Below are 23507 nucleotides of genomic sequence, written 5' to 3' on the forward strand. Positions count from 1 at the left end.
GAAACCACACCAGGAAAAGCATTTAACACCAAATGCTGCCTAGGGCTCCAAGCTCCTGAGAGGCAAACTGCAGAAGAATATTTTGGGAACAGTGGGGTTACAGGCTTGCTCTGGTCAGGTCCCCTGGGTCTCACCTCATGGCTGCCATTGCTAGAAGAGTCTTTGACTGCTTCTTCAAGAGTTAAAATCCAGTGTTGGTTGCTTGCCTTCCTTTTGAGGCAGTAACCCCACGGTGCAGGGGCTGTTCCACTGTCGGCAGGTGAGAGCAGGCACAGCACACCCCAGGATACAGGGAGCTGCAGGGGCAGCAAAGGATGTCAAGCATTTGCTTGCCCTCTTGCTGTATCAGGCTCTGCTTGTTGGCACCCTGCTGGCTGTCCCTGTGATGAGCAGTGAGCACAAGGCAGTGTTTTGTTGCCCACAGGGGGGACAGGGCAGAGCCTGCTGTGCCACGAGCGCGGAGAGCTGGCACCGCTCCGGCTGCGGGTTCAGGTGAACCTGAGATAAGTGATCAGTCCTCTCTGGCCAGGCTTCAGTAACAGGGATGCTACCTTGGTGAAGTCTTCCTAAACCCACACAGCTGCCCTGTGAATTCTGCCTGGTGCTTGGAGCAGGGTCCAGATCAGTGTTGGCTTTGAACAGGTCAGTGCTGCCTGGAGGGCCCAGTCCAGGGGGGTATTTCTGTCCCTTAGGAGCTGATGTGGACTTCTCTGACTGTGGACCTCTGCAGTTTCACTTAGCAGCTTACTCATTAACAAATGAACTCTTAAATTCGGTGTAGATGGTATCAGTAATTCCTCAGCCAGTTCTGCCTAGCACACATCTCTGTGCTGCTGAGATAAAACAAGAAATCAAACAAAAATCCCCAGACTCAACCGTGTACCTGGGTGATATTTGCCATCAGCAGTGGTACTGAAGCTGGTGAGGCTGTCAGCAACCCCATGCTAAGTTTCTGTTCTACCATATGACAGCAGTAGCTAAAACAATCCAGCCATACAGAGAGCCCCAGGACTTTATTAGCTTTGAAAGTGGACAAATATGCAATAAAAGAAGGTTTCTGCCAGAATAACCTGTGATCATGGAATGACATGTAACAGTTAAAGTTGGGAGGATCAGACCTGAGGAATTAAAGACTTTTTTTTTTTTCTTTTTTTCTCTTTTTATTTTCTTTAATTTTTTCTGGAAATATCTTAAGTTCTTGCAGCTGTAAGTGAAGGCAACTATTTTCAATACTGTTGGAAATTAATAAGTACAAATCTTCATATACTATTTTAATTCCCCCCTTGTTCTCTTGTGCCTCTTTATTTCTTGCATCTCAGAAAAGTTTATACAGCAATTTGTTAATTAGCTCTAGAAATTCATAGCAATGACCAAATTGCATTCAGTAATGCCAGTTTTAGTGCAGTGTGACACAACTGTGCAAGTCTCAAGTTCCCTCTCTCCAGATTACTTTTTTAGTCTTGGTCTACGAGAAGCCAAATTATTTATATGTCTGTGTAACATATTGTGCATTTGTAGACAGCCAGGCAGCCTGTTTTCCTTGTAGAACCAATTTGTGCACAGGGCTTCCTGCCAAGCAAACAGCTTTCCTGACATTTAGTGAATCTCTGAGTTCAACTCAGCACAAAACTCGTTTGCAGAGGACCTGTTAGCTGGGTAGAGCATCTCTGGGGAACTTTCTGACCCCATGCTGGGGACAATAATCACAGAGTGGCCTGGTTGGTATGGAGAAGGAGAAAGAAAAACCCAACATGACCCATCTGGTTGCACTCCACTTGAAACAGACATTTAAAATAGACACTTTCTCTCAAAAGGAAATTTTAATCAATACCTTCAGAAAAATCTCTTGGCTTTGCCCTGCTCTCTTCTTGTAAGGGGACAATGCTGTGCAGAGATCTAGAGGATTTTTAGGAGCCTGGTCTCCTAGCTTTAATCATCTTGTAAAATTCCATACAGACACATCATTTGGGGTTTTTTTTTCAAGTCTGTATCTTACTCTAGAAGTAGGTAATCTTTGAACCTCTGTATCTCAGCCTCAGCTGGACAAATAGTTCACTTTGTGTATGTTCTGATTGTTAGGAATGAAAGCTCTATTTCAGGGTGTCTGCAGGAATTGTAACTCTTCAGCTATGCTGGTAAGAATGTACAGCCAGAAAAATGAGATACAGGATCTTCTGCTAGACTACTTTTGAGCTGATCTGGGATGACAGAACCTATTCCAGGCCAACAGTTACTCTGAGGTTCCCATGGAGATCAGTGATGTCACAGGAGCAACATCTGAGTGCAGTTTGCTAGAAAACAAGGCTGTAATGTTGTAGTGAAGACAAGCCTGCATTTCTGTAAACTCACAGAACAGCAAAGCCCATTTTCTCGTTGGGTTGCAGTGTGCTTGTGAATTGTGCTGAGTGTGAGCTGAAGGCATGCTTTCAGTGTGGTGTAGGGGATGATTTCAGGGCTGCCTCACCCACAGCCCGTCACAGCTCCTGCTGCTGCTCTCCTCACCTGCACATTGCAGGCGTTCTTGTGTTGCTTTGTTGAACCCTGGCATTTCTGTCTGCTCTCAGTTCCCTTAAGGGTGATGCCCAGGTTTGCTTGTGAGCATATTTGCAGTGGATGAGTATTAAAACTGGAGGAAGTTACAGCTCTGCTGAGTTTTCTTTAATGTAGGAGCTGCTGCAAAGGCCTGCAGGGGGAAGACAGTGGAGAAGTGGCAAAGCAGGAAAATACAGAAGGTTAACAGAGGCTTAAAAAGCTAAAATTTGACACTTAGGAATTTGAAAATTGTTGCCATTACTTGCAGTTTTATAGAGACTAAACTCCACTGCACTGCAGAGAGATTGCTGCCCAGGGACCTGGATGTGTTAATAATGAAGGCGTTGTGGTTTTGCCCAGGGCTTTTGCAGTGCTAGGGATTAGGAGACCTGAAAGTGCCTTGATACCACTGAAATTCCATCACTTTTTAACAATTCCTGACTGGGAAGCAGGCTCTGCAAGCACTGCTGCTTCCCTGCTATTACTTAGTGTGTGTTTTAGTTCCACAGCCGTGGTGTTGCTGTTCATTGTTTAAGGGATCCTTACAAAGATGTTTGCCAAAATAGAAGTCAAGAAGCAGTACTTGAGTTTGGCAGAGTATGGGGGAATAAAGACTTTTTCAAAATAAGGTAAATGGAGGGAAAAAGTTTTAAGGTTTTTATGCATAAGTAGAATCCAGTTTTCTGACTAAAGCTCTTGTTGCTTCTATAGAAGCAGCTGCCTGTAGAAAGGAGCTCATGTTTATTGAAGAACAGTCAGAGTAAGAGTAATGATGGTAAACAGTGTCAAGTCTCTGCATCCCCAGGTTTTGTTAGGAGATTATTAAGCAGAAAGTAGTCTTTTCTGGAGCATCTGCTGTGCTTCAGTCAGCAAACTTGGCTCTTGTTTCTTAACTGTAATGTAACAGAAACAGCTTTTGTGTAGAGGGGAGCGCCAGACTATGGAAACTCGCTTTTCTGACTTGCACAAGTTATCAAAATGTACTCACATTTCAGAGAACTTAGGGTTTTTTTAGAAAGCCAAGCGACAGAGCACCTCTGAGCTTGGATCCTTTCATGTCTGAGTTCAGCAGGAAAGGACTCCTTTTTTCCCCTCAGGCCAGTTTCTGAATTCCTGAAATGCAAAGCTTTTGCGGCGAGAGAATGGCCTACTCTGGTACAAACCGACTGACAGCTCCTCCTGAAAATCAGGACAAGTTAATACGTTCCACATGTTCCCTGCCCCAGTTCTGCAAATTGATTATTTTGAAAAGCTAAGTAAGCCTATCTTTATTTTGCAGGAAATGTTTGGTGCCATTAGGCAGCAATGCTGTTGAAAAGAACAAAGCTGGAACAGCTTTTGATAATGTCCTCAGAGAAATGGCCAATTGCTGTACAAGTGATACAAACAGGACTGTTTGTTCTCACTGGGTGCTGAGCGCTTGAAAGTTCACACACTCCATCATGAGCCTGAAAAGGAGTGAGATTCTTTTGAAGTCTTAATATTGGGCCAGTTTGAAAATCTGGCCCTGTGTGACTGTTCACAGCAGTGCCGTTCTAAGTGCTTGGTGATCACCTGGAGGGTGGCAGCTCTTGTGTTTCACCTGGTTTCAAAAAAGGGACATGTTTGTTATGGGATTATGTCCTATGAAGCAACAGAGTCTTTTTGCAGGTCTGGGCACAGCAGGTTAGCAAGTTTCATCCATGGATAGCAGGAGTTGTCTCAGTGAGGCCTGAGTGGAACAACTGCGGGCTGTGATCTTGTTCTTGCCATCTCCTGTCAGAGATTAAGGTCTAATGAAATGTTCTGTAGCCCACAGCACTGCTGAAGCACCTTTGTGTTTGTTAAATGGACACCGAAAGTGCAGAGTAGAGGGAAGTTACTGAGAAATATTATTGTTCCTTATGTTTTTAAGCACATTCCTTCAGGAGAATAATCTTTCACATCTACTGAGTCATGCAGATGGTTGCATAATTGATTGATGTGTTGTATGCAAGTATCCTCATCTGAATTTCTCCCTTCAAACAATGCCTTTTGACTGCTTCTGTTACTTTCTAACCATGTTTGGCAATGTTTTGGTATGCCGAGTTTACTTGACCAAATACAAAGTTTACTGAAGCAAATATAAAGTAACGGCCTGGCAAACACAGAGATAAGAATCACTAAGCTTGCAGCAGTGCATAACATCTTTTTTAATATTGCTGGGGGGTTTTATCCTTTGCTGTAAAAAAAAAACAGATGTCTGCTTCTACCTCCTTGTCTTCTGATGACCTGTCACCCCTTCTCTTTGCCCACTGTGCCAGTGGTTTTTGGGGATGATTTTGTAGGTGCAGGCCTCCACCTGTGGGCTGTTCACCAGTGGGATGCCCACCCGCTGCTGGGAGCAGCTGGTCTTGGGCAGAAAAAGAAAAAAAACAGAGGGAACCCTGTGCTCAGGTCACGCTGAGCAAATCCTTCACTGCTGTTCCTTGTTTTTGACAACTGATCTCTCTCTCCCCCAAAACTGGACGTGCAGGTGCTTAAAGCACAAAGTAAAGGGAGCATCAGAACACTTGCCATGAGCCTGTGGCTGTGCCACGTCTTGGTTGGAAGGGAGGATGGGTCCAGGACTGAGGCTGAGACTTCTGCTGGGGGATGTGTCACAGTGTGGGGCTCATCATTTCAGTGTTCACTGCAGGGACACTGTCATGGTTTTGGCATGGAGGAATCTAGGCAAGTGCTACAAAGCTTTTTGTGTTGAACCACTGAGAAGCTGGACAGGCCTCTGTGAAAGGCACATGTTAGAGGTGAAAGCAGAGAGGTACAGAAGTCTCCAGAACATTAACAAGAGGGACTTCTCTCCCGAAGTAAACTAAAGAAAAACTATTTTAGAGGTGGTAAACTTGGAAATTGGTGGAAATTTTAGGTTTTGTTTCTTTACATTATCAGTAGAAAAGAAAAAGTTGTAGAGGGAGGAGAGATTCTAAAAGGTTTGCTTTGACTCTTACTACTTTTTTTCTTTTAGTTATTGTTAATAAAATTGTCTTTATATCCTTTTAAAGTTTTGAGCCTACTTTGCCTTTCTCCTAATCCTATCTCACAGGACGAAATTAGTGCACTGGTAATTGCCCAGCACCAAAACCTACCTCACTCTTCAGTACATCAGCCTAGAAAACCTTCAAATTAAGAAACTCTCAAATTGGCAAAGCAAACCCATGACAGCCATGTGCCCTTCAAGCCCCTCACGTGGTGTGGCAGTGATGTTTGGGGGTGCCCAGGCTGCAGGTAGCTGCGTGGCTGTCTCCTCGTTCAGCTCAGCAGGAACTTGTGCCTGCAGGGTCCTGCAGGTGCAGCCAGCCCCAGGCAGTTCTCCACACCCTGCAGCCAGCCCAGCATTTACAGCAGGGCCCTCTAAGTGCATCTCTGATGCTTTGAAGCTTTGGGGTTTTTAATTGGCTCTGTTTGCCACCATCACACCGCTCATTCGCTGCAGGAGGCTGCACTTTCAGCATCGAGTAAATCACTTGGTCCAGGATTTTTGTATTGCCTGTGTCACAGACAACAGCAAAGGCTAAACAATTGCCGGTTCTTTACATCCTCTTCAGAAAGTGGGCTTAATTCTTAATTGTGCTGTTTCATTTGCACTTTGATGTAGCAACATAAAGCTATGCTTGTGTGTTCTTCAATTTGTAAAAATGAGTGGCTTGCTTCTGCATGGGAAAAAACCCCAAAGTTCATAAAAAAGTGACTGCTATAATTCTTTCCATGTTAAGGGCCTTGAAGGTGCTGCATATTCTGCAGACAGAAAGGTCTCTGGAGAGGGAGATGTTCGGGGGAGAGCACCAGGGGCTTATACCCACAGAGCTTGGGAAGAGCAGAGAAGAGCTGCCTTACCTAGTGGTGCTTATAATAATGACTGGAAATTAGTTTTCCACAGTTTGGATTGGTGGTTAATCACAGAAGAGTTCCAGCAGTTAAGCCAGAACATTCTTCCGTGCATCTGTTTTTGATGCTCTGGAGAATTGCTGCTTTCTTCCCTGGGACTGTGGGGGGTGGCTGCAAATGTTGTCAGAAAGATCACAAGATCAAGGGGAAAAATCTCTCTAGCTTCAACTTTGCTATTTCTGTTTCAGTCCTAAGACCATGGCTGTGTGTGCAAAGCTTGTCTGTTTTCAGCTCTTCTCATTTAGTTACTGGGTGATTAATAACTGTAAACTTGTCTCACCTAAGGTGCTGTACTAGTTTTGTCAGTGAACCTTATCCATAAAATCTGGAACCTTAAAAACTGGTAGAAATATATAGCATTTTTCTGTCTGCAGTGCATGGGGTTTTTTATTTATTTATTTCAAATCCCTGTGTAGGCTCTTTTTTTTTTTTTAACTCTATGGGAAAATGAAGAAAACAACAGGGCTACATGAGGGAATTCCGTATTTGTTTTTGGCATTTAATTTCCATAAAGAGGAGGATCCTGTTGACTCATAACATTTCTTTTTTTTTTTTTCCTTTTCCAACTTGCAAATGTTGTGAAAGCATTAAAAGTTAGTTCCTTGTTGTCAGGGTTCCAAGATAGATGTTTGCATAGTAGATTAGATGTAATATTTGTGGAGCTTTGAAAACAGCTTTTGGGCTGGTGTTTCATTAGCAGGATATGAAGCTGTATCATCATAAAGGGCATTAATTCTCAAATGCATGTTTCCTATGGAAAATGGATGAGATTATAGAGAGATAATGTACCATAGTGACTGCAGAGCCATGGGCAGATCATTAGTGGTAAAAGCAGAGGAAAGTGCAGTTATAACTGGTTCACTGTACCTCAGATCTTGCCACGTTTTCATCCTGGCAAACCAAGGCTTAAAACTGGAGAATTGGAGTTTGGGAAGATACAACATCATACACAGGGAAGGATTATTTCAGAATAAACCCCTGAGCTGCACTGTCTGCCAGCCTGTAGAGATAACCTGTGGCTCCTGCAGGAGATCCCCTGAAGCACCCCTGGAGCTCCCAGCTGCTCTGTGGCACTGAAAGCTTTGCCTGCCCTGGTGCTCCTGCAGGTCCCAGCCTGGAGGATAGCTGGGTGAGCCTGGAGTAATCCCTGCTTTCCTAGGGCTGCTGAACTGAGGGTTGCATCCATTGCCTCTCCTGATCCAGCTTCTGCAGCCCGCTTCAATGGGCCAGTGGTGAGACTCTTTGTGAGGAAATTACATATGTAGCTGTCAAACTGCAGACATGGAGCTATTTCCAGGCAGCTAAAAACGGCTTGTCTTGCCTCAGACAGGGAAGGCAGGATGGGCAGGCAGGAGAGCCAGCCGGGCCAGGCTGTCCTGCCCCGTCAGGATTGTACTGCTGGAATTCTTTTAAATACTCTTCAGCACGGAGTTCATGTAAATGAGCTAATTACCAGCCTCTGCTCGGGCTTCCATGAGTGCTGAGTAGTGGAACAGAACGATTTAATTTCCCTAACATATTCTCTTGGCACTTTTGCATGTGGAATATGTTGCTCTAAAGCATCCCCTGATACCAGAGCCTTGGCTGTGCTCCAGAAGGAGTTCAAGTTAAAAAGCATTCAGTGCAATTCCAGGGTTGGCAAACCTAGAGTTGTCACCTTCCCTGCTTCCTATAATTTTGCCGTCTGTAATGCGGGTTTTCCTCCTCTCTCGCAGAAGATGAGCTTGCATAAGTGTTTAAACTGTGAATCAGGGATTACAGCTGGCACTGCTTATGCATATGGTATTCTCTTGGGAGAGTAATTAAGCTGAGGTGAAGTGATCACATGAATCTTAATATTTGCAAATTCATTACACTTAAAAAAGGACTGTAGAGTTCTCGGTTACATTGGCAAATGAGTGTGATTGCCTCCCACTGTAATTTTCATCTTTGCCTTGTGCTTACTCTGAAATGTTTGCTGCTGTCAGAGGCAGGAGCAGTGTGTTTTAATTTCCCATTGAAATTCTTGTGAAAGAGTTTGTACGGAGGGTACAGGAACATTTTGGCTGGCTGAGTGTAAATTATTTAAATCCCAAAAAGTTTTGGGATGTGGCCAGATTTAAGCTAACAGGAAAAGGAATTTAGTCGAGGTCCTGTTTCTCCTCAGCAGTTGGGTCCAAATCCTGGAAACACTCTCAGTATGTGTTCACTCATTAATTTTACTGCAGCTATCAAATAAATCTAAATATAGACATAAGTACTGGCAGGTATTAGCCAGCTAGTTCTATTAATTGAAACATGCTGATGTCACTGAAGATTCCTTTAATGGTAGCTGCATTCTTTAGCTGTGCAGATGCCATTAAAAAACAAACCATGTTTTAATCCTCAGACAGGAGGAGTAGTGTCTACATGCTATTTATATAAGCCCTGGCAGTCAAGAGGAAGTTGTAGATCTGCTAATTATGTGTTGTTGATTGCCTATCTCTCATCTTAGCGCCGTGTTTCAATGGCCAGAGAGGTCCCAATTTCCAGCTGACAGAATGGATTTCACTGTCGTGATGCTCGCTGGTTAGACAGTGGTGGTCTCTCCCTGTGGAATGGCAGTCACAGAACACAAGGGTGCCTTGGGAGGTCTGAAGATCAGTGTGTTGTTCGTGTTCCCCTGCTCAGCAGAGATTCCTTTTGCTTGTCCTTCCAAAATCACCCACGGAGACTCCATTTTGCGTCTTTTAAATCCAGGATTAAAAGAAGCTGGATTGAAAATTTTAGGTTGTAAATCTCATGCAAGTACTATAATTTGTTTCAGTGCCCTAAATGGTAATAAGGATTGTGTACAAAAGTGCTTTGGTCCCTCATTTGTTTTCTATTTTTAGCAGCTAAAAGCATTGGTCTGGCACTAAGATAAAACCCAGTTTATTTTGCAGCCCTTAAAGATGTGTGTTCCTATTTACCGGGCATCCTTATTTGTGTAATAATCAATTTCAAAACATCCTATATTCAAAGAGGATAAATGTTTCAGAATTGTGTAAACTGGAAACTATGTAGCAAAAATATTTACCACATTTCTTTTAAACTTTCAGTGACTTGTTCTTTAAGCAGAGTACTCCCAGCCAAGTTGTATAAGTTGGGATGTGTTCAGGATTGCTTTCAGGATCACTTTCAGGATCACTGAGCCCTCTGGCTCAGCACGGGCTGGTATTTCATCTGTCACATCAGGCACATTTTGTACATGTGCCAGAGCCTGCACATCTGAATTCCTGATTATAGGTCATACTGGAAATCAGTATTTTTAATTACTGCTTGTATTTCAGGGGAGAAAAAATCATTTAAAGCACTGAACTTGCCAGAAATCTTAAATTAATATCTACTGCTGAGTTTTCAAAGAGCCTAGAGGTAGCTCCTTGAGAGGGCAGCTTCTCTGGGGGTCTTGCAGAAATTGATGCAGGGTTTAATGCAAGTCCAGCACTAGAGCTGAGCCATACCTGGAGTGGTTTTACTTTGGGCTGGGGTTTTTTACTGTAGTCCTCTCCATGGCTCCTGAAGGAATGGTAATTACTGGAGTTGATGTTCCTAATTGTTTATGGTAACAAAATGGGAAGGGTTTGGAGCACCCAGTGCTGGGCACAGAGCCTCAAGGGAAGCGTGGTCCCTGCACCACCTGCTGTCATTAATCACCTTTTACAGCAGATCATTTCCTGAGCTGATGGGCTTTTGGAAAAGATACAGTCTCCAGAACTGATCGTTGCAAAACTGATCATGGCTTAACCGTGGCTTTTAAATGTTTGATAGGTTTCTGAAGAGAAAAGGGAAAAGCCATGTGCTGAGGTGTCTGGGGTAAGAAACATGGAACCTTTGAATTAAAGGTGTTTTGGAGTTGGAAAAGCTTCTCCAGGGCAAAGGACAGTGAGACCTTTGAGTAGGCTGCCTGCAGAGCTGGTTTCCTCTGCAGCAATAAAGGTGAACATTGGTCACCTCTCAGAGTGGAATGGATTTGGCCCTTCCAGGGTCTGAATAACAGAGTACATTATTTTATGAGACTCCTCCAATTCAAGGTCTGGTTTGGGTTTTCTGGTGGTTGTCTTGTATTTAGGATTTTTTGGTGGGTTTTTGGGCTGATTTTGGTTTGTTTGGGATTTTTGTCTGTAAAGATGCACAGACCTTTTATAAACATCTTCCATAAAGCTACTGTCATGATTTAATTTACTAAAAAGTGTTGACGTTATTGTACATTAACAATCAAAACTGCCTGAAGTCAGACACTGACTTAATGGGATTTAGTCTTTCAGTCATTTATTAAATCTAACATCTATGTCCCTCTGCACCGGACTTGTAACCTTGAATCCTTTAGAAGCAATTAAACTTTGCATTAACATGCAAAACATTTAAATATGTTTAGTTAACAATGAGGTATGTCAGAGCAGTCTCTGTGCATTGAAAAATCCATGTCACATATATATATATATATGAATATATATATATGAATAAACTGTTTGTATGTGTGTGTGCACATATATTTAAAATCTCAAAACTTGTTGTTAAGGCACAGGTTAGTTTGACTGAGATTGGCAGCACATCAGAAGATTAAATCTTCTGGATCTTTTAGTCACTAAATATTGAATTTAGAACAGCCTGCTCATTTTATGGAGAGAAATAATTTGAAGTAGAGCTACCCAAAAGGCAAGATCTTATCTAGTAGCAAAAGCTGTGCTTGTTAGTATTTCCAGGCACGTAGAGCACAGCTGAAAAAATCAGATTAAAATGAAGCCAGTATTTATTCTTAAGTGGAGTTCACCTGATGCCCTAAGTTTTAGCGTTCATATTATCCAGATTCTGTACTGCATTAGTGTGTAATTCTGGACTTCATATAAAGTGTTAGCAACTTCTCTTCACAATCCTTTTCCAGCCCAAGAATTTGCAGCTTCAGGCCCAAAAAGTGTAAACAACAGGGAACTGAGGAGGATGGGACTGCATAACCTGGAGCTGGAATTGGACAATTAAACCCAACATGGAAATAGGTTAAATAAACTTACAAAAGTGTGAAAACATGTGACATGCCCAAGGTGTATCCTTTGAGGCCTTTTAATAAATCCCTACTTTAACCCTGTCCAGCCTCTGTTCTGGGTCAGCCTCTCTAGGCAGCACAGCACCAGTCACATCTTCTGCAGCTGACAGGCACTTGGATGTGCCACTGTGCTTGGTGGCATCTTCATACTGATTTTAGTCTGTGCTTTTCAGTCTGCCCAGTCTGTTTGTGTTGTTTCCCTTCTGCTGAAGGATCACTGCAAATAGGAGTCTTGGTGTCTTTAATGTGGCTGAAGTCATATTTTCCAAGAAATGACCATTCTGGTAAAGCACTTACATGAAGAGCATCTAATAAAAGTGATTTAATAGAGGGAATTACAAAACTAAGCAAAGTTTAAGTCTTATTATAAATTACAGATTCCTCCGCAGCATTTAGTTTATGAATATTTGGAATGTACCTCAGGGAAAATGGTTTTGGATCCAAGCATATCCAAAGCATGGAATAAGAACAAAAAACCTGCAAATGAACTGAAAATCTGGCAGATCCTACATGATGAGGTGCTGAATTTGACTTTGGCTCGACTGTTAGCAGTGGCTGTTAGAAATGTTGCCAGCTCTGATTGAGGAGCACCAAGGTGAAGTAGAAGCAGGGTGCTTATTTCATCATCAGCCTGTGTGGTGATGGGAATGTGCTGGAGGCTTCTGCGGGGGCAGTTCTCAGAGTGGGCTGGGATAAACCCTGGGATGACAAGAAGCAAGGATGCATGTGTTGTACTTGGAGTGAGCTTCCAGTGTCACACTGGGACCGTTCCACAGCGGCTGTGGCAGCGTGTGACTCTGTGACTGTCAGAAAGCTGACCTTATACACAAGGCAGAATCCACAGGGAGATGATTAGAGAGCATTTAAGATGTTCCCAGGAGTGGACTGGGAGGTGCAGGTAGAGTTGTGACCCCAGGGAGAAAATGCCTTCAGCAGAAGCAGACTTGGAGGGAGCGAGCTGTGCTTTGACTTCACACATTATTTGGACTCCATTTGCAATTGTATTTAAAATTGAAGCATTTCAATGATCCTCTGGAGTTCACAGGAGTGTGTGGGCTATCTGAACCCACGGGTGTTTCTGGCACACCCCTGAGCATGTAGATTATCATTAGAATTACCATTACACCCCTGCTCCTGTGGGGTGTCCCTGGCTTTCAGAGCTGGCCTTGCAGGAGCTGTGTCCATCCAGCTGAGCAAACCTCTGCCTTCCAGCCAGCCAGGGCGTTACAGCACAGGTGGGGTCGTTGTGCAGTGTCAGATGAGAGGTTCTGGTTAAAATTGCCCTTTGATATATAAAATGAATGCCACTGCTCATCTGCAGAGTGAGAAATGCAATTATTCTCTCAGGTCATCTCTGTTTTCTGTCATTCATGGCCTTTTCCTTGTCTGTGAGAGGGGTCTGTTTTTCTGGGGAGCTTTCCAACCATCTGAGGAACAATGCTGGGTACAGCCAAGTGTGTTACTGTACTAGAATTTGATTTTCTAATCCCAAGGAGATGTAAAGGGGAATTTTCCCCTTGTAACTATTTTTTTTTTCTCAGAACAGTTGAATATATATACAATATGCTGGAAATTGAGGGGAAATATCAAATATTCCTCTTATAATTCAAGAAGATTGGCCCCTCCAGATGCATACAAAAAATTTAACTTCAAGAAGCTGATTAGCTATACGTCAGTGTATATTAATGAAAAATAAGATTAGCAATCTGTGAAAAGGTAAACCTGCACCATTTATTATAATATTTCAGTGGAGCAAATGTCTTTTAAAGTCATTAATGCCATCTAATATTTTCCCTTCAATTAAATTTTGGAGTTTGTTTGGGTTTTTTTGGTTTCGTTTTTTGGGTTTGTTTGTTTGTTTTTTTTTTTTTTTTTTTTTTTTTTTTGTTGTTGTTTTGTTTTTGTTTTTTTTTTCTTTACCCCTTTCTGCCTTTGACTGCCCATCAGAAGTCTATTCAATGTTTTTTCAGTAAATAATACCAGACTTAAGCACAGATTTTGTTACTACGCACTGCTGTGAAGCAGAAGAATGTTACAGTTGTTATTCAGGAGTAGGAAATGAAGCTGCCTTTAATTTTTCTGCCTGCTTTCTGTCCTAATGTTGTGCACAATGCACGGAAACCTTCCTTAAGTATTCTCACTTATCTGGTTCCACCTGTATTCCTCACTGTTCCTCTGGTTTCTGCCTTTTAGGTGGTTAATGTTGCTGTTAGCAACAGCTGGACCTGCTGCATGCTCTTGTAATGTGCAAGAAAATACAGCACAAATGGAATCGTTAGCTTCTGCATGCTTTGAGGTTCTTTGGCATTCATCCTGCACAAAACAGGCAGTGCAATTTAGGAAGCCTTGCTAATGAACATAAATTCTAATTCACTAAGCAGGTGGGACTGCCCTGGAAGGAGAATCAAAAGTTAGACCAGATCACCTTCCTGGTTCTTCATCCAGGTGTATGTCCTCTGGGTTTGTAGTTTCTGTCATTTTTTAAATTGTTGGCTTGTCATACTTGGGTTTGGCACCAGATTGCTATTTTTAAAGTGTTTACATTGAAACCATGCAAAGACTGTTAGAAATGGTGTATAATTCAGAGCTGACCAAACGCTCACAGCCAGACAAATTGTACTGGCTAATCTTAACCCAAAGACTCCCCAGGTCAGTGATTCTGGATCCAGCATCCCTCTGTCCTGACTAGATCTCTATTTTTTAAAAACAATTTTTCCTTTTAACCTATAAACTGTCTCCTATGGGGTCCATTCTGCAGCCATCTCAAACAAGTGGTGCTTTGGCAAGCACCTCTTTTTCCTCCTTCTCCAGCAGACGATGAACAAGTACAATTGTGCTGGTGCTTCAGGAGGTTTGTGTCGCTGCAGCCAGCCCAGGTGCCTCTGAGTGCATGGCCTGGTGAGAAGCAGCTGCTCCTGCTGGCTCCAAACCTCCTGCAGCCCCGGCTCCCTGGCACTGCACACCGTGTCCAGAGGAGCACCGGAGTGTTGTGTGCTCGCAGGCAGTTACTTGTCTCTGCTCTTAAGGATGTTTCACAGACAAGCAAGTCACATTTCTAGCTTTTATTTGTGTGTCTCAAGCTGTGCCAGGGGAGGTTCAGGTTGGACATGAGGAGAAATTTCTTTACAGAAGGAATGAGTAGACATTGTGATGCCTTGGGAAGGCTGCCCTAGAGCAGAGGGCAGGGATTAAAGAATAAAGTAGGGATTGATTAAAAGGATTTCCTCAGTGATCCACCTTGGGCAGCACCAGAGCCCAGCCAGGGCTGCACCAGGATGAACCCAAATGGTCCCAAAATGCACGAGCGCTGCCGGGGTCTCTCCCTGGGCTCAGCTCTGCTCCATGTGCACATTGCAGTTCAGTGTCCAACCCCACTGCAGCCCCTGCACTCCCATCCTGCTTGTTTTTCTCTCTGCAGCCCACGGGCTTTGTGCTCCTGGGCTGGGATTGGGATCATTTGTCCTTGGTGCCCAGCTGGAGCGGGAATTGTTTTGTCTCCCTGCTCTGTGCACAGAGCTCACCATCCCCTAACATGAAACCAGACCCACACACTAAAGCAGCTCAGAATGTGAAAAGCAGAAAAGCCAAACCTGAGGCATCTCCTGGAATGGCTGCCCAGGGAGGTGGTGGAGGCACCGTGCCTGGAGCTGTCCCATTAAAGACTGGCTGTGGCACTCAGTGCCGTGGTCAGGTTGACACAGTGTGCTCAGTCAAACGTTGGGCTCAGCAATCCCAGAGATCTTCTCCAATGGAATTGCTTCTGTGTGGAAGGTGGATGCAGATTCTTATTGAACCAGGTGCTGTCAAGGGCTTTGGGAGAAACAGAACAAGCTGTGAAAATTGTGATGACCATGTGTGTGTCCCTCTGGCTGATTCTCTGCCAGCAGAACTGGCATCCTTTGCATCTCCCAGTCCCACCATCCCCCTTCTCCCTCCCATTGTTCACAACAGAGGCACTGGGCTCCCCCCTGAAGGCAGCAGAGCACTTCTGTGTCATCTCTGTGTGTTCAGTGCCACCATTTATCATTGCTTGCTTATGTCTTTTACAGTGTAAGAGCAAAATAGGTTAGACGTGCCGTTCAAGGTGTTCTTGAGATGGGTCACTTGACTCTGGCCAGTGCGTGGTTTACATTGAAGCACTGCTTGCAGATTCTTGCAAATGCTTGTGGGCTTGGTTCTCTTGGGTTCCTCCTAAGCAGTGATATGTATGCTGAGCACAGGTTGGAATCTGTGGGGGAAAATGCCTATTTTTCCTGGTTCAGTTTGCTTCAGTTTCCTGAGTTTCAGTCACAACTTAATCCTTAAAAAATGGATTTGTGGAATAAAACTTTCAATTTTAAAGGCTGGAGTACAAACCCAGGGTTTGAATCTCACCCAAGCTTTGGCTGTAGTAATCTTAGCTTGCAGTGCACCTGCCTGGAGGGGCTCATAGTCGGAAGACAGAAATCTGTTAGAGAGCTGTGTTTTCAGTGTCTTGCCATGTTGCACAGGAGCAGGTACTCATTTTCACAACACATAATCCGTATTAGAGCAACGCTGCTCATACAGAGGGGTTTGTGCAGGTTTCAGTACCTGCAGGCTGTTCTTCTGAAGAAATCAAATGTTACTGCAGAGTTTTGGAGAATACCACTGCAGCCTAGAGCCATCTCTGATGGCTTTGTGGTGTTGCAAGGCTTTCAGCCAGCCTGCTTTGGGTGCTGTGGATGCACTGCGGAGCAGCGCTGCCACGAGGCTGCAGCAGGAGGTGTGGCTGCCCTGCACACCCTCAGGGGCAGGAATTCCAGGATCCTGCAGCACTGGAAGCAGCTGTGAGCCAGCCAGCACGGCCAGGAGGGTCTGGCTGCCCAGAGGGCAGGGAAGCACAGCCAGCTCTGCCTGGCTCGCACCTCTGCACGCTGTCAGTGTGCCCACTGAGGCTTGGTGGAGCACTCCTGAGCTGCTGCCTCCCTGCTGCCAGCTGGGGCCCCACCTGCACCTGCTCCTGGACCACTGTGGGCACTCAGGGACTGCCTCATTCAGCTGGAATCATCCCTTAATTCGTGCCACAGGATGTCTGTGTGTGAGCAAAGAATTGAGGCGTCACGTTCTCCAAGAATTCTCTGTACTCTTGGTGCAGGAAAAAAAGGGAAGTCTCTTATTACCCATGTATGAAAAACAAAACAAACAAAAAAAACCCCTTAATTTTTATACATTTTTTGTTGTTTAAAACATTAAGTGAAACTTTAAAGATGTAGCACATGGGTTTTTTAAGAACATTTTTATAAACAATATTGAGTACGCTGGTAAAGCAGGTCTGGGTGGGCATGCCTCGACTGCAGCTGCAGGTTTGATTGCAGAGTGGGTGGCTTTGCTCTGCAGTGTGGGGTTGCTGATGGGTGGCTTTGCTCTGCAGTGTGCTGTTACTGGTGGGGTTGCTGATGGAGCTCCAGTGGCACAGAGCTAAGCCTATAGAGCAGAAAATTAGGAAGAGTAACTGAGAAGCCTAATAATTAAGTATCTCATCATTTACATAAATGACTGATGATCTTGCTGAAATGTTTGGTATTGCTGCTATCAGTAAAAGAACTGAAATGTTTGGGCTAAATTTTAAAATACAGCTTTTCTTATTTAAGTATTGTGAAATGATAGAAATTAGGATTACTCTTTACCCATCACTGTCTTCGTGGTTTGCAGGAAAGGAAAAGATGTGGGCTCCAGAACTGGTCTTGGAAGAACTAAGATTAGAGATGGAAACACAGAGGGGTTCAGGGAGCGTGGCTGGAGCTCGTACCTACAGCTGTGCCTTTCTGTTAGCTCTGGAGCTTTTATCTCAGTGTATCAACCTGGTTTCTTTCCTGGTTTTGTACTTCTACTCCAAAACACAGCCACAACTGAGAAAGGCAGGGTAGGACAGAGATAATGTTATCTTGTGCCTGTCAGGACCGGCTGTGAAAGCAAAAGGAAGTTTGATTTCTTTAATTGTAATGGACTACTGTCCCTTACACAGCTTGGAAAGAGCAGCCTTTGTTTCCTAGATCTGATAGTTCAGCCACAGTGAAAGGTTTGCCTGAGTAACTTATTCCTCCTTATCTTAGGTGTGAATTTGGATTTCCAAGGAAAAGCAGGGTTTCCCTCCTTATCACATCCAGCACCTGCAGGATCTTGTATTCAACCTGATTTTCAAGTATTGCCATCCTGAACTTTAAGATCAGGTGGTTGTTTAACCACAGCTTCAAAAACAAAGAGTAATTTTTTTCCATCTTCATTCTGCTTAATAGTTCTGCTGTTTCTTTGTGTTCAATTTCTTAATAAATCATGGGATTCATTAATAAATAAATAGGCTCTTGAAAATGTTTCAGCTTAGCAGCTGTGGTACCTGTTGGCTGTGGGTTTGCTTTTTAAAATTACATTAAGCAAGTTCCTGGATGGCTTTGTAACCAGGTCTTAAAGCCAAGTTTTCAGCACGTTGTAAAATTTAAGAAGTGGCAAACTTGCTTTAGGGTTGGGAGATTAGACCAAGAGTCCTGGCAGAATGGGCTGCAGAGTATCAAAGGTGAGAGAAATTATTCTCAAAGTCAGCCAGTGTTCAAAAGCCTGGTGGTCTTTCCCATCAGTGTGTGTGAGATGCAGTTTTCTGCCACCTGGAATTCGCTGCTCTTGGCTCTGGGTGTGCTGCAGTCTGTGCTTGCTGCTGTGGCTCCTGGGTGACCTGGCCACTGCCCAAAAGCAGCAGGAGAGAACAAGAGCTTTCCACCGTGCCCGCTGTGACCCGGCTGAGGTGGGGTCACTGGGGCTGGCAGCAATGGGGTCAGGAGGCAGGAGCAGGGCTGAGGGCTGCCCTTCCCAGTGACAGGGATTGGATTGTTCTTTCCCAGCCCCTGGTGGCTCCAGGGGCTCCATTCTGCTGGCACTCAGGGTCACTGGGGCTGGCAGCAGTGGGGTCAGCACACAGGAGCGGGGCTGAGGGCTGCCCTTCCCAGTGACAGGGATTGGATTGCTCCTTTCCCGGCCCCTGGTGGCTGTTCTGCTGGCACTCAGGGTCACTGGGGCTGGCAGCAATGGGCTCAGGAGGCAGGAGCAGGTCTGAGGGCTGCCCTTCCCAGTGACAGGGATTGGATTGCTCCTTTCCTGGCCCCTGGTGGCTCCAGGGGATCTCTTCTGCTGGCACTCAGGGTCACTGGGGCTGGCAGCAATGGGCTCAGGAGGCAGGAGCAGGTCTGAGGGCTGCCCTTCCCAGTGACAGGGATTGGATTGCTCCTTTCCCAGCCCCTGGTGGCTCCAAGGGGTTCAGTTCTGCTGGCACTCAGGGTCACTGAGGCTGGCAGCAATGGGCTCAGGAGGCAGGAGCAGGTCTGAGGGCTGCCCTTCCCAGTGACAGGGATTGGATTGCTCCTTTCCCAGCCCCTGGTGGCTCCAAGGGGTTCAGTTCTGCTGGCACTCAGGGTCACTGGGGCTGGCAGCAATGGGGTCAGCACACAGGAGTGGGGCTGCCCTTCCCAGTGACAGGGATTGGATTGTTCTTTCCCAGCCCCTGGTGGCTCCAGGGGCTCCATTCTGCTGGCACTCAGGGTCACTGGGGCTGGCAGCAATGGGGTCAGGAGGCAGGAGCAGGTCTGAGGGCTGCCCTTCCCAGTGACAGGGATTGGATTGCTCCTCTCCCAGCCCCTGGTGGCTCCAGGGGCTCCGTTCTGCTGGCACTCAGTGCAGTTTGTGTGGGGTCTCTGCAGAGGGGGGCTCTGGCTGCCCTGCTCAGGGATGGCCTCCAGCAGTCCCTGGTACCAGCCTGGGGACACAGCTGTCCCTGCCCTGCTTGCAGAGCTAATCCCTGCCCTTCAGCAGGAGCACTCAGGGGTGGGCTCTTAGCTCCCACCTTCTCACACAGATCTTTAGGCTGTTAGTTGCACACAGCAATGAGCAGGATTATTCACTAGCCCTCAACGAGCCCATGCGATTGAGATTTTGAGAAAACAGCAGAAATACAACCCAGGAAGGGAAAGCTTGGTTACTTTATTCATGAAATCTGTTATTTCTGGTTTTGTGCCAGCCACTTTGTTTCAGGAGAAGCAGTAGCCTCTCCCTTCCCCGTGCTGCTTTTATCTCCCTTCCAAAAAAGCCCTGCCAACAGGCTGGTATGTCAGTAAGCACAGCCTGGTTGCCTGCCTCAGGAGGCTGCTGCCAGCTGCTCGGCTTGAAACACTTGCAGACCACTCTCAGTGCTCCTGGGGATGGCAAGAGAAACTGGGCCTAGTCCCTTTTCCTCCATGTGCCATTTCACTGGGATGCCCAAAGACAAGCAGAAATGGAGCAAAGGAGGGATTCATTCAGCCATGACTGTGCAAAGCACCTCTGCCATGGACAGGGGCTGTACAGGAACCAACCCTGCAGGACAGTGTGCTGACAACAGGAAAGACTGATTGATGAGCTAAACCTTATATTAATATTTACGCAAGCAAGCAAACAGCAAACCCACAGTGTGCAACCTCCCTGGTGCAAGCTGTCAATTTGCACACGTAGTTATTTCACAAAAGATTCGTTTTGGACAGTGACATCTTGCTTGGTCTGTTCCCCAATGTACAGTGCAGTTGTATAGTATCCCAGTGCTCCAAAACCAATAAAATCACCTTCCCTGGTGGTGCTGAAAAAACACATTTTTGCTTTTAACAGAGGGGAATATTCTGATTTGCTCAGGAGAAATCGTATCTTAAGGAGAGTGGAAACTAATTTCTGGCTCAGTGGTGGGTCCATATATCTACTGTACACATCCTTTTGCCCCTGGTTTTTTGATGTGGAAAAATGGCCATTTTCCTCCCTTGAAACAACCTTCCCATAGATATTCCCAGGCCCTGGGCTGTTTTCCTGCAGTGTCTTCTGTTGTTTCTTTTTCAACTCCTTTGACTGGCGGTGCACTTTGTGGTCTGATCCCAAAAACAAGAGTGAATTAGGGCCTTGGAGAGGGATTAAGAGCATTTCAAACAAAAAATTACCCTCAGGATGTTAGGACTGCTTTGGGAACAAATAGGGTACAGGAAGGTGGGAAGTGGGGCTCTGATGTGTGCTTTGACAATCCAGTTGTGACCGGGCCAGGGTGATGTTCCTGTCACATCACACTGTGCATGAATTCCTTTGGCAACTTCTATTCCTGCGGGAGCTGGCCACGAGGAGTGGCGTGCAGGGAGAGTGTTTCTTCTCAGGCTTTTTCCATGGTGTGCAGCTGATTTTCCAGCATGGAAGTCAGCCGTGCTGACAAGACTCAGGTGCACCTGTTCCTTGAGCACAGCCCAGCACAGATGCAGGCTGAGAGCCCCTGAACAGAAAGGGCTGGAGGCCGTGGACCAGATCAGCTGGGTAATTCCACTGCCTGAGGTATTTTTAGCATAAACTGTGTGCTTGCATCTAAGTTTAGAGTGATTGTAATTATGCTGGAAGTTTTGTTACACAAAAATAAACAGCTGCTGGAGACTGAGGGCAGCTCGGGACCACGAAGCACTGAATGCACTGACTCACATGTGGCAATGCTTTTCCTGATGTGCCCCTTGGGATTCCTCGCCTCAGCTCTGCTGCCTGCTTCACCAAAGTGGTTTGCTCTTCATCAATTTCAGCAGAATATTATTGGGGTTTTTTTGGGGGATTTTGTTGACTGGGTTGTGAGAGGGGCTGTCATCATCTTCTCCTCAGCAATGCCTGTGCTTTGGTTATAAACTGCAGATTTTTCCTTGCAAAGAAACACTATATTTACATATATACTATATTGCACCTGTATGCTTCACATTTCTGGGCTGGTCTGTCAGATCTCAAGACTTCTGAAGATTCCCGGAATGGATTTATGGATGTATGCAGAAAGTGTGGGCTGCAGAAGGACAGCATTCACATTATTGTGCTTACAAGGGGTTTGCTAGCCAAGGGCAAAGAACACTCTTCCTTAAGCTTTCAGTCAAAAACCAGTCTAGACATTTTTATCACATTAAACAGTCTGAAGCATTTAATAGGTATGTGACAGGAAAAAAAAGCAGTCTGAACTAGCTGACCAGTTTTCCTATGGGAAAAGCCAGCTGGGTTCAAGTTTTTAGTCTTTGCAATGGTAATTATTATGCTGGAAATGCCGAACAGAGATGAAGACAAAGCTGGTTTTAGACCTTCTCACTTTCTGCGGAGTCTGCTGTGCTTTGGGTGTGCACTGCTCTTTGTTTTGCTGGGCTGTGCCTTTGTGAGCCTTGTGCCACTTGTTCCTGAGCTGTAGGAGGCCAGAGTGCCTGGTGGCAGCCGCAGTTGAGCACCACTTGAGAGCACTTCAGTTCCTCCAGCCAGTGCAAATGGCAAAACATTTTCTCTCCGTCTCTGCAAGGGCCCCTTCATCAATTTTTATGATGTAACTGGTTATGTCTGTTGATTCCCACTGCATTTGATGGGTGCCAAACAGACTGCTCTTTCTTTGACCTCCACCCTCACTTGTAGATTGTTCTTTACCTTTCCAAGCTTCTTCCCCCTTCCTCTGTTGGTCTGTGTGCAGCGTGGGGCAGTGCTGAGCTCCTCCCCTCCAGGAGCCCTGCCATCCCCTCCTGAGCTGCCACAGTGAGGGACTGACCCCCTCGGCCCCTGCCTGGAATGCTGGCAGTGTTCCTTCTCTCTTTCTCACCCCCACACACAGGCACCAGCATTGTTTTTCTTCTGGTCTTTCTTAGTGTATGTTCCACCCAGTTCCTTCCTTTCCAGCCATATTGCAGTAACCCAGCTTCATACTTGGAATAATCTCTAAAAATAGCCTTGCCTGTGCTATCCCAAATAATTTCCACTTCAGCTTTCCCAAGCTATCTGCTGTTCTTTCCTAGCTTGGTGAAAGCGTGGCCATCTCGGGCACTTTGTCATGCTGCCTCAGCCCACATCAGTGCCAGCCACCCCATCCTTGCTTCCTGTAGCTTTTCCTGTTGGTAGTTCCTTCCTCCTCTTTTCAGTTCTGATGCCCTTCCCCTCCCATTTCACTGCTCTCCACCCTGATGGCTGTCTGGAGTGAGGAATGTCCTCATGGTGTGTGTGCTCTCACCTTCCAGGGAGGGAGGAGAGGGTGCTGCTCCTGTCCCTGCCCGTTGGGTGTGTTCCCCATGCACCTGTGAGGGCAGAGCTGTCCTCTGTGCTGTGTGCCTTTCCTCCTCAGCACAAAAGGGGTCACAGCAGCAGGGGGCAAGAAGGAACAGTGATGATGATGAGGAGGAGGAGGAGCTCAGAGTGGGGTCAGCTCCCACTGTCTTTTCCTGCTGCTTGACACTGAAATTACAGCCTGAAGTTAGGAATTCAGAGAAATTGAGTCCCCTGACTGGTGTTGCCAGCTGGTCCAGAAAAATCGGAATAGCTGGGGTTTGTCAGCATGCTGTAGATCTTGGTGTTTATCAGGAGCTGTCAGAGCAGGGTTCCAGAGGGGCCAGCAGGCCATACCAGCACTCCTGACTGGCAGGCTGGCCCTCCGTTCTGTCTCCATCCAGGACAAATAGGTTACATACCAACACTTTTATTTTTATCCCTTTTGGAATACTCTGTCAAATCATCCACTTGGAGCAATCAAAAACTGAGATGCCTTTCCTTCAGAAATTTCATATCTATATTACGAATAGCTGAAGGGGCCAAGTGCATCCAGCAGGAAACCCAGAGAGGCTGCTGGCTTGGAGCACGCTCCCACCCTTCTTTAGCAGCTGACATGGCTGGTTTTGCCCCATTTCTTCCACAAGCCCCACATTCATAGCCAGAGTGACACGTGAGGGTGCTGCTCTGAAGCGTGTCAGCAGCTGAATGCCTCAGAAATGACTGTGTGAGCACTGTCACTGCTCTGTCAGATCAGTTCTGGCAGGCAGCCTCCCCTCACCCCACAGAGACAGCAGCTGTCAGTTCCGTGGCCACGGCAGGGACGGGCAACAGAGCACAATGTCAAGAGAGCTGCTTTAATATTTGATTAGTAGAAATGAATATGCAGATTGCACGGGTTCTCTGAGGCAGGGATTAGTGAAAGAGACTCTGATGCCATGTTTTATGCATTCCCATTTTCTGCTTATGGTTAACTATGAGC

The 23507-nt window shown here is 45.7% G+C and overlaps 1 protein-coding gene across 9 annotated transcripts in view; it reads left to right on the plus strand.

The window, feature by feature from the left end:
* The window catches only part of PLCB4 (phospholipase C beta 4), a 191156-nt gene that overhangs the window by 69889 nt on the left and 97760 nt on the right, over positions 1-23507 (plus strand). The window contains exon 3 of one of the 9 annotated variants that reach the window (XM_064415698.1): positions 13670-13772. The exons of the other annotated variants lie outside the window; for them this stretch is intronic. The gene's annotated coding sequence lies outside the window, so the exon portion shown is untranslated. The remainder of the gene's footprint in view (positions 1-13669; positions 13773-23507) is intronic. 9 annotated transcript variants of the gene reach the window in all.

Source organism: Passer domesticus, chromosome 3 (genome assembly GCF_036417665.1).
Source record: "Passer domesticus isolate bPasDom1 chromosome 3, bPasDom1.hap1, whole genome shotgun sequence".
NCBI classification, from domain to species: domain Eukaryota; kingdom Metazoa; phylum Chordata; class Aves; order Passeriformes; family Passeridae; genus Passer; species Passer domesticus.